This window comes from Hylobates moloch, unplaced genomic scaffold, assembly GCF_009828535.3.
Source record: "Hylobates moloch isolate HMO894 unplaced genomic scaffold, HMol_V3 SCAFFOLD_9, whole genome shotgun sequence".
Taxonomy (NCBI): Eukaryota; Metazoa; Chordata; class Mammalia; order Primates; family Hylobatidae; genus Hylobates; species Hylobates moloch.
In genome coordinates, this window is record NW_026652284.1 from 82,798,116 (window position 1) to 82,809,962 (window position 11,847).

Sequence of the window (11,847 nt, forward strand, 5' to 3'; positions counted from 1 at the left end):
AACACACACACACACACACACACACACACACACACACACACGTTTCTGAAAAACATACCTTCAACTCAGGTTGCACAGAGGCTGTCCTGGTAAAAGCCTGCTGAAGCTGGAGATGAAATTACAATAGAAGTTTAGTATTCACACTAAGTTCCAAGCAGAATACTTTTTTTTTTTTTTTTTTGAGATGGAGTCTCACTCTGTCGCCCAGGCTGGAGTGCAGTGGTGCGATCTCGACTCACTGCAACCTCCGCCTCCCGAGCTCAAGCGATTCTCCTGCCTCGGAATCCCAAGTAGCTGGGATTACAGGTGCCCGCCACCATGCCTGTCTAATTTTTTATATTTAGTAGAGACGGGGTTTCACCATGTTGGCCAGGCCGGTCTCGAACTCCTGACCTCAAGTAATCCGCCTGCTTCGGCCTCCCAAAGTGTTGGATTACAGGCGTGAGCCACTGCACCTGGCCCATAATAAATAAAATTAACTCTACACCTTGACATATTGTAGAAAATTTCAAAACACCAAAAAGTATGAGCTAGAGAACAATTTACCTACAAAGGCTGACAAGAAAAGCAACAATAAAACCCAAAAGCTAATGGAATAATATCTTCAAAGTGCTGAGAAAAAATAACTGCCATCCTAGTTTACCTATCATGGTGGAGAAACAGTGAAGTATAGACATTTCAAGCATATGAGAGAGCTCACCATCAAGAGAGCCTCACTGTAGGGACTACTCACAGAGGTATATTCAGAAGGACACTGAACTCAGGAGAGAGCAACACTCAAGAAACAATGATGAACAAAGAAATCAGGAAACACCTGGGCAAATTCAACAAGTGTTAATTATAGAAAAGAACAATAAAAACAACATAACAATAAAAAGCGAGAGTAAACTATGGAACAATATGGAAGTGAGGGGGAATAATCCAAGTGAAGTCTCTCTACAGTCTAGTATGGTTTCAGAGAAGAGGAAAGCTATGGCAATGATGATTAACTTAGAAATCGTCAAGTTACATGTGCTTACTTAAAAATTTAAGGGTAACCACAAAAGTAATAGAAATTCAGTGAATGGCTTCTAAACCAGAAGAGAGGAAAATGGATGGTGGTTACAGAGAGGAGAAGAAGAATTTTACCAGGATAGTTTGGAAGGAATTTTCCACACCCAGACTGGTCCATGCACGTGGAGGAGTCCAGGCTGTGAAGAGGGGAAACTTATTCTTAAATGACAATGAATCCAGAATGGGTCTTCCAAGAGACCAGTCAATGGAATTCCAGGAAAGTCAAGAAGCCTGCGTAGGGACAGAAATGCCTGAGCACAGGAGTTAAGCATGGGATGGATGAACACTTAGTGGCTAAGGTTGTCCTGGAAAGCTGTTTCTCCAAGCTGTTTGCAGTCCATTCAATTAGCGTTTGAAATGTATGTGCTATCTACTATTTTTTTTCTATTACACTTCAAAAGTAGCATTTAATTCTGATTTTAAAATAATATATATCAAATGTAGAACATTCTAGAAATTCAGAAAATCTAAAGAATAATTCACCTTCTTAATGTAATTATATGGTTAGAGCATCTCTACTATATTTTAAGTGTTACACCAACTCAGCAATATGTCCTGAAAACTACCTCCTGTGGAACTTTGCATTCAAATGCAGTGAGAGAGGAAATTCCTGCAGTAACTCCACCTTGTCCCAGGAGGTGCCTCCCAACCTCCATTGTGAGTAGAAAAGCAGAAAAACAAAGGGTCATAATTCAGAGGAAGAGTTTAGCCATCTCAGTAAAATCTGAGGGTTTTGAACTGGAAATCAAGTTCACAAAGGCAGAGAGCCTTTCCACGTCCTAATCGCACAAGGAAAATAAAAATAATGTAAAAAAAAAAGTAAATAAAAACATTACATTGTTCATGCAGTCTTCTCTTAGTGTGTGTTCTCTTAAATACAGTATTCCAGTTTCATACTGATTTTTCCGCCTATTATAAACAACAGTTCTATGCTAGGTCGTTTGTGGTCCATTTATCACTTGATTTGTTTAGTTTTCTTATGAGACATTTTGCTACCTACAGAAGTGATTATCAATGCTATCCTAACTTAAATAGAGATGACTGTACCTAGTGCACTGAGTTACTTGAAATACAAATAAACTTATTTTATGTATATAACCTGGCATTTAATTAATATAAATGTCATCCTTCTTCTGGTAATCTAGAGATGGTTGGCAAGCTGAATCTAGGCAGTATAGATTTTGCTGGATTCACAGGGTTTTTGTTTGTGTGTTTGTTTGTTTGTTTAATTTAATATTTATTTATTTTGAGACAGAGTTGTGCTCTGTTGCCCAGGCTGGAATGCAGTGGCACAATCTCAGCTCACTGCAACCTCCACCTCCCGGGTTCAAGAGATTCTTCTGCCTCAGTATCCTGAGTAGCTGGGATTATAGGAGCCTGCCACCACACCCAGCTAATTTTTGTATTTTTTAGTAGAGACAGGGTTTCATCATATTGGCCAGGCTGGTCTCGAACTCCTGACTTCATGATCCTCCTGCCTCGGCCTTCCAAAGTGCTGGGATTACAGGTGTGAGCCACCATGCCCAGCTGACTAATTTTATTTAACTCCACAAGTGCTAACTGCCAGGTTTTGTTTCGTTTTTATTTTGTTTTTTTGAGACAGAGTCTCACTCTGTCGCCCAGGCTGGAGTGCAATGGTGCTATGTCGGCTAACTGCAACCTCTGCCTTCTGGGTTCAAGTGATTCTCCTGCCTCAGCCTCGCAAGTAGCTGGGATTACAGGCGCGCACCACCATGCCTGGTCAATTTTTTATATTTTTAGTAGAGATTGGGTTTCACCATGTTGACCAGGCTGGTCTCGAATTCCTGACCTCAAGTGATCCATTCTCCTCAGCCTCCAAAAGTGTTGGGATTACAGGCGTGAGCCACCGCGCCTGGTAGGTTTTTGTTTTAAATTGAATTTTGCTAAATTAAAAATCAGGAGATGCCACACAAAAATCCCTATATCCAAAATCACTTAAAATTTTTGGAGATCATGTCACCCACATTCCCATCTGTCAAAGCTGTCCCTTAATGGAATTTACACTCCCAGTTGGTTCCTGTCTCTGTGCTCTCATACCAGACCACCCTCATTTACTGTGTCCTGTACCTGGCCCTTGTAGGCAGATGACTTTGACACTAATCTTGTATTTCCTATCCTGAATTATTGCCTAAAATAATCACTCAAAAACTCAATATTTATGGCAAAACAGTCTTATTTAAGTACACATAAGTTATAAAATGTCAAAAACTAAAGTCCCCTACTATGTGTTACATTTCATTTTATCTAGTTACTTAAGGTTACAATATCAAATATTTTAACCTTTAATATTAATAATTAACCCATGAATTATACAAGTTGTAACTAATTTGCAGTTATTCTATATTTTATTTCTAGATGCTGCTGCCTGTTTCCTATTAGTGACAACCCACCTCCTAATCACGTCCTGCTTCAAACAAGGTAACATCACAAGACAGGCTCCGAAATTATAACTGTTTGAATATTCTTAATCTTCAGCAACTTCAATAACTCCCCAAAGTATACATAATCAGAGAATTAACTTTTATACCTTTTGGTTATTGTTTGCTTGAACCATAAAGCAGAGCTCTTTCTGGGTGTTTGGTTCTGATGCATTTTGGTTAGTTTTTAATTTTTTATTACTACAACTCTAATTTTCTTACACAATTATCTACTTCTAATAGGTTTCATTTAAAAAGGCATGTAACTGATTAAACTAATTTTATACTGCTGGCCTATTTGCTTTGTTTTAGCCAGAGTTTGGCAGACTTTGTAGACAAAATGGAACCTTGCTCTAAAACTTTTAATACTTAAATAAGCATAATACACTCGATTTTTGCTCTGCCGAAAATCTTCACACTAATGCTCTAATGCAATTGAGTGGTGGAAAACAATATACACAGTTTTTTTCTCAAAGGGATTTGGAAGTCACTCAAAATTAATTCCCCACTGACGAGCAGAGAAGAATCTCTCAAGAAGAATTTCTCAAAAGCACGTGGAAAATTTTCATGACATCTGCAGAGTATAAGACAGTATTTAAAAAGTCATCGGGGGCCGGGCATGGTGGTTCACACCTGTAATCCTGGCAGTTTGGGAGGCCAAGGCACGAGGATCACTTGAAGTCACGAGTTCGAGATCTGCCTGGCCAACATGGTGAAACCCCATCTCTACTAAAAAAAATTATCTGGGCACGGTGGTGGGCACCTGTAATCTCAGCTACTCAGGAGGTTGAGGCAGGAGAATCGCTTGAACCTGGGAGGCAAAGGTTGCAGTGAACCAAGATTATGGCACTGTGCTCCAGCCTGGGTAACACAGCAAGACTCCATCTGAAAAAAAAAAAAAAGTAATTGAATATCATTGAACTTACTTTGAAACAGACTGTGTACCCATAATCTAGAAAACTACATTTTCTGAGTCAGTCACTAAAAATTTCAAAGGCCGTTTTTGTACTGCCTCTCAAAATTTTTATTTTGCTCTTCTTTATTTTTCAGTCTGTCTTCTTCAACTTCCCTTTTTCTTTTCCCTTTTTTGAGACAGAGTCTCTCTCTGTTGCCGAGGCTGGAGTGCAGTGGTGCAATCTTGGCTCACTGCAACCTCTGCCTCCCAGGCTTAAGCAGGTCTCCTGCCTCAGCCTCCCCAGTAGCTGGGATTACAGGCGCCCACCACCACACCTGGCTGAATTTTGCATTTTTAGTAAGACAAGGTTTGACCGTGTTGGCCAGGCTGGTCTCGAACTCCTGACCTCAGGTGATCTGCCCGCCTCGGCCTTCCGAAGTCCTGGGATTACAGGCGTGAGCCACTGCGCCCAGGCCCTTTCTCCTGCTTTTCTCATGCAGGTTACCTGCTTTGCCCCTAAAGCATTTTTTTGTTTTGTTTTGAGACAGAGTCTCGCTGTGTCGCCCAGCCTGGAGTGCAGTGGCGCGATCTCGGCTCACTGCAAGCTCTGCCTCCCGGGTTCCCGCCATTCTCTTGCCTCAGCCTCCTGAGTAGCTGGGACTACAGGTGCCCACCACCGTGCCCGGCTAACTTTTTTTGTATTTTTTAGTAGAGACGGGGTTTCATCGTGTTAGCCAGGATGGTCTCGATCTCCTGACCTCGTGATTCGCCCACCTTGGCCTCCCAAAGTGCTGGGATTACAGGCATGAGCCACTGCGCCTGGCCTTGCCCCTAAAGCATTTCAGTTTCCAGCCCCTGAAACAGTAACAACCTGAGATGCTGTAGACAGGAATATATCAGCTCAGTGATTCAGGGACTTATATGCAGTGGGGAGACTGTTTCAGATCCTACCCCACCTGGAAACGAAAAATTTCTGTGAAAATTCATGGCAACCACCGGGTCATGGTGGCTCACACCTGTAATCCCAGCACTTTGGGAGGCCGAGGCGGGTAGATCACCTGAGGTCAGGAGTTCAAGACCAGCCTGGCTAACATGGTGAAACCCTCTCTCCACTAAAAATACAAAAATTAGTCGGGTGTGGTGGTGCATGCCTCTAATCCCAACTACTCGGGAGGCTGAGGCAGGAGAATTACTTGAACCTGGGAGGCGGAGTTTGCAGTGAGCTGAAATCGTACCAGTGTACTCCAGCCTGGGTGACAGAGCAAGACTCTGCCTCAAAAAAAAAAAAAAAATTTGTGGCAACCTCCTCACAGGTATAACATAGAGAGCTGTAGCTGGAGAGCTACAGGTCAGCACGGTAAGGAAAGCTCCCCCACCACGATAGGCACCTTTCCACTGAGTGCACAAAATGAAAGACCCCACTGCGCAAGCCTGGGACAACAGGGGTTTAGAGCTTTTGAAAAGCATTTGATGATTCACTATTTTACGGGAAAAGCCCTCTTTCCAGAGGCAATTAAGATGGATAGTTTGCCTGTTAATCAAAAGACTTGCTTACAGCATGGAGTTTTTGGGAAAATAAAAAATAAAAGACACATAGATATACCAGATACATTTTATTTTAACTCAAAACATAAAAGCATGTATAACATATAAACACCAGTCTTTAAATGTAGAGCGAAATCTTTTCTTTTAGCATGGATCAATAGGTTGCAATTATGAGCTGTCTTTCCTGCATAAGCCAGACCCATGACGCCCTTGATAAGGCAATCAGATGGCAGGGATTCCTCTTACTCAGACTTTTTGTTCTATTTAGGCCATCAACTGATTGCATGAGACTCACCCATACTGGGGAGGGTAATTGGCTTTACCCAGTCTACCAATTCAAATGTAAATCTCAACCAGAAACATCCTCACAGATACACCCAGAATGATGTTTGATCAAATATCTAAACACCCTGTGTCCAAGTCGACTGGCACATAAAATTAATCATCACAGTTACTAATTAAAAACAGAGATCCCTACGTTGAATTCAAAGAAAGATGTTTATATAAAAGACGCATTTAAAACAGAAAGAGAAGTTAGAAATAGAAAGACAAAAACAGATACATACCAGGCAATCATGAGAAGTTAAGTGGCTGGGCGCGGTGGCTCACGCCTGTAATCCCAGCACTTTGGGAGGCTGAGGCAGGTGGATCACGAGGTCGGGAGATCGAGACTATCCTGGCTACGATGGTGAAACCCCGTCTCTACTAAAAAATACAAAAAATTAGCCAGGCGTGGTGGCGGGCACCTGTAGTCCCAGCTACTCGGGAGGCTGAGGCAGGAGAATTGCTTGAACCCGGGAGGCGGAGCTTGCAGTGAGCCGAGATCATGCCACTGCACTCCAGCCTGGGCGACTGAGTGAGACTCCATCTCAAAAAAATAAAATAAAATAAAATAGCATTAAAAATAAATTAAAAGAAAGCCAAGGGAGCCATTTTTTTTTCTTTCAGACAGAGTCTCTGTTGCCCAGGCTGGTGCGATCTTGGCACACTGCAACCTCCGCCTCCTGGGTTCAAGTGATTCTCCTGCCTCAGCCTCACAAGTAGCTGGGATTACAAGCATCCGCCCCCACACCTGGCTAATAATAGATTAATCACATTTCATCTATTGGCCAGATAATGATTCAACTTCCATGAGAATGATTCAGCTTCCACTTGGGAAGCTATAGAAAGCTTGAAGTTCGACTGGGCGTGGTGGCTGACGCCTGTAATCCCAGCACTTTGGGAGGCCGAGGTGGGCAGATCACGAGGTCAGGAGATCGAGACCATCCTGGCTAACATGATGAAATCCCGTCTCTACTAAAAATACAAAAAATTAGCCGGGCGTGGTGGCGGGCGCCTGTAGTCCCAGCCACTGAGGCAGGAGAATGGCGTGAACCCGGGAGGCGGAGCTTGCAGTGAGCCGAGATCGCGCCACTGCACTCCAGCCTGGGCGACAGAGCGAGACTCCGACTCAAAAAAAAAAAAAAAAGCTTGAAGTTCATAAAATTATGTGATAGGCAGTATCAATGCAAACTTGCTGCAAATTACAAAGCATCTTAGGTAAATTGCAAAGCTTTAAGGATACAATTTTGGTGGGATATGGACTTCAAAGAATGCAATATTCTGTTACTTATTGTTCTCTCCCACTTAAAAAAAAATCAGTCATGAAGAACTTCTGATGGAAAATTTCTTTGACAATTTTTAGGAAGCACTGAAAATTTTCAGAAAGCGTGAAACAATTGAAGTTTATTTTAAAACATTGCAACTTGAGAGTACACATTTATTTATTTATTTATTGAGACGGAGTCTTGCTCTGTTGCCAGGCTGGAGTAGAGTGGCACGATCTCGGCTCACTGCAACCTCTGCCTCTCGGGTTCAAGTGATTCTCCTGCCTCAGCCTCCCGAGTAGCTGGGACTACAGGCGAGCGCCAGTATGCCTAGCTAATTTTTGTATTTTTAGTAGAGACAGGGTTTCACCATGTTGGCCAGGTTGGTCTCAATCTCTTGACCTCGTGATCCACCCGCCTCGGCCTTTCAAAGTGCTGGGATTACAGGCATGAGTCACCATGCCCGGCCTGATATTTGTGGTAAAACTACTGCTAATAGATTACCTTCACTCATTCTAGACAAGTTGAAAAGAGTAAGACATTCTTAGGTGAAAATATTTCATTTTTCTTGGAAAACAGCACTTTTTTTGTTGTTGTTGTTAAACAGGGTCTCTCTTTCTCTTTTGCCCAGGCTAGAGTGCAGTGGCACAATCTTAGCTCACTACACCCTCAACCTCCAGGGCTCAAGAGATCCTCCCTCTTTAGCCTCTTGAGTAGCTGGGACTACAGGTGCACACCACCCCACCTGGCTAATTTTTAAATATTTTTTTGTAGAGACAGGTTTTCACTATGTTGCCCAGGCTGGTCTGGAACTCCTGGGCTCAAGTGATCCACCCACCTTAGCCTCCCAAAGTGCTGGGATTACAAGTGTGAGCCACCGTGGCCAGCCAGCACTTGCTTTTAAGAGTTTATTTCATCTGATAATAAAAATCATTTTTTGGTGTCCATGAATTGATTTCTATAAATATAGAAACTCACAATCATTGAAATGATAAAAACAGGATAGTTGCAGGACATCATAAATAAGATTATTTTCCTCAACTTATTCAATACTGTATTATAAGACTGATAGTACAAAGAAAAAACTATTGGTTTATGCAAGATGACCACAGAAAATATCAAAGACTACTTTTTTTTAAGAGGTTACAAGATGTTTTCTTATTATGTAATCTAATCGATACTGACATCAACGCTACAAGATAGGTTGGGCAAGCATTTAGCATCCTTCATTATTTCCTTTTCCTTTTAGTTGATACATAATAACTGTACAAATTTATGGGTTCAGAGTGATATTACAATACATGTATATAATGTGTAACAATCAAATCAGGGTAATTAGCATGTAGATCACCTCAAATATTTATCATTTCTTTGTGCTGGGAATATTCAAAATCTTCTCTTCTAGCTCTTTGAACATATACACGAAATTATTGTTAACCAGCCGGACGTGGTGGTGCGTGCCATAGTTCCAGCTACTCGGGACACTGAGGCAGAAGACTAGCTTCAGCCCAAGAGTTGCTGGGCAACACAGACCGTCTCCCTTTAAAGAAAAAAAAATTGGCGGGTGTGGTAGTTCATGCCTGTAATCCCAGTATTTTGGGAGGCTGAGGCCGGTGTATGGCTTGAGCTCAGGAGTTTGAGACCAGCCTGGACGACATGGCAAAACCCTGTCTTTACAAAAAATACAAAAAAAAAAAAAAAATTAGCTGGGCATATCTGTGAGTGCCTGTAGTCCCAGCACTCAGGAGGCTGAGCCAAGAAGATCACTTGAGCCCAGGAGGTTTGTGCTGCAATGAGCCATGATCGCGCCACTGCACTCCCGCCTAGGTGACAGAACGAGACCCTGTCTCAAATAAAATAAAATAAAATAAAATAAAATAAAATAAATTTTTTTTAATTTAAATTATTGGAGGTCTCTACTTGCAGGGCAATGTGAGAGCAGAGTACTATCGGTGGCAGTGGGAGCACTTAGAAAGTTCCTTCCACTCTTTGACAAAGTATTGGTTGAAAGAAGTGTCACTGAAGCTGTAACCAAAGGGGGCATTATGCTTCCAGAAAAATCTCAAGGAAAGCTGTTGGATCAGGCTCTAAAGGAAAGGGTGAAGAAATTCAACCAGTTAGTGTGAAAGTTGAAGATAAAGTTTTCCCACAACATGAAGGCACCAAAGTAGTTCTAGATGACAAGGATTATTTTTTTTCCTTCCCTCCCTCCCTCCCTCCCTCCCTTCCTTCCTTCCTTCCTTCCTTCCTTCCTTCCTTCCTCTTTCCCTCTTTCTTTTCTTTTCCTTTTTCTTTTCTTTTCTCTTCTCTTCTCATCTCTTCTCTCCTTCCTTCCTTCCTTCCTTCCTTCCTTCCTTCCTCCCTTCCTTCCATTTGACAGGGTCTCACTGTATCACCCAGGCAGGAAGGAGTGCAGTGGCACAGTCACAGCTCACTGCAGCCCTCAACCTCCCAGGCTCAAGCAATCCTCCCACCTCAGCCTCTCGAATACCTGGAACTACAGGTGCACGCCACCACACCCAGCAAATTTGTGTATTTTTTGTAGACATGGGGTTTCACCATGTTGCCCAGGCTGGTCTTGAACTCCTGGACTCAAGCCACCCCCTTGGCTTCCCAAAGTGCTGGGATTACAGGTATCAGCCATCATGCTGGGCCCTGCCAAGAAGTATTTCTTATTTAGAGATGGTGACATTCTTGGAAAATATGTAGACTGAAATAAATCACTCTTGAAATGCATCAACATGAAGCTGCCCATTCCAATGAAGTTCTGAAACCTTTCATCATGTAAGTAGTTTCCATGTCTGTCTTTTATAATAAACTAATGACAGCTAAAGTGAATAAATAAAATAAATTATTGTTAACCATACTCATCCTACAGTGCTATAGATCACTAGAACTTTATTCCTTTTCTCTATCTGGAATTTTGTACTTGTTAACCAATCTCTACCTACCTTACCTTCTCCTTTACCCTTCCCATCCTCTAATAACAACAGTTCTGCTCTCTGTTTCTATGGGCTCATTTATTTATTTTTTAGCTCCCACATATGAGTGAGAACACATGGTATTTATCTTTCTGTGCCTGACTTATTTCACTTAACATAGTGTCCTCCAGTCTCATCCATGTTGTTGCAAATGACAGAATTTCATTTTTTTTTTTTTTGAGATGGAGTCACGTTCTGTCACCCAGGCTGGAGTGCAGTGGCAGGATCTCTGCTCACCACAACCTCTGCCTCCTGGGTTCGAGCAATTCTCCTGCCTCAGCCTCCTGAGTAGCTGAGATTACAGGCACGCACCACCAGGCCTGGCTAATTTTTGTATTTTTAGTAGAGACGGGATTTCATCATGTTGGTCAGGCTGGTCTCAAACTCCTGACCATGTGATCCGCCCACCTCGGCCTCCCAAAGTGCTGGGATTACAGGCGTGAATTTCATTCTTTTTTATGGCTGAATAGTATTCCATTGTGTATATATACCACATTTTCTTTATCCATTTATCTGTTAATGGATATTTCTAGGTAGATTCCATATCTTGGCTATTGTGATAATGCTGCAATAAACATGGGGGTGGGCGGTGCAGATATCTCTTTGATAAACTGATTTCCTTTCCTCAAAGACTACTTTTTTTTTTTTTTTTTGAGACAGGGTATTGCTCTGTTGCCTAGGCTGGAGTGCAGTGGTGTGATCTCAGCTCACTGCAGCCTTGACCTCCTGGGCTTAAGGGGTTGTCCTGCCTTAGCCTCCTGAGTAGTTGGGACCACAGGTATATACGAATACACGTGGTTAATTTTTGTATTTTCAGTAGAGACCGGGTTTTATCATGTTGCCCAGGCTGGTCTTGAATTCCTGGGCTCAAGCTATCCACCCACCTCAGTCTCCCAAAGTCTTGGGATTACAAGCATGAGCCACCACAGCTGGCCAAGACACTCTTTGAAAGTAGTCTTTTGCCAGGCATAGTGGCTCACGCCTGAAATCCCAGCATTTCAGGAGGCCGACGTGGGCAGATTACTTGAAGTCAGAAGTTCAAGACCAGCCTGACCAACATGGTGAAACCCTGTCTCTACTAAAAATACAAAAATTAGATGGGCACTGTGGCGTGTGCCTGTAATCCCAGCTACTTGGGAGGCTGAAGCAGGAGAATTGCTTGAACGTGAGAGGCAGAGGTTGCAGTGAGCCAAGATCATGCCACTGCGCTCCAGCCTGGGGGACAGAGTGAGACTCTGTCTCAAAAAAAAAAAAGAGAGGGTGTCTTATTGATGATGAAGACATGGCCAAGACTAGCTCTCCAGAGTTATATAATTATTTGCAGGAAATCAGAGTCAATATGAATAAGA

General features: G+C 42.5%; 1 pseudogene; it reads left to right on the top strand.

Annotated features, from left to right (window-relative positions):
* LOC116813844 (epididymal secretory protein E3-beta-like) overlaps positions 1-10,231 on the top strand; it is a 29,006-nt pseudogene extending 18,775 nt beyond the window's left edge.
* Positions 10,232-11,847: the final 1,616 nt, after the last annotated feature.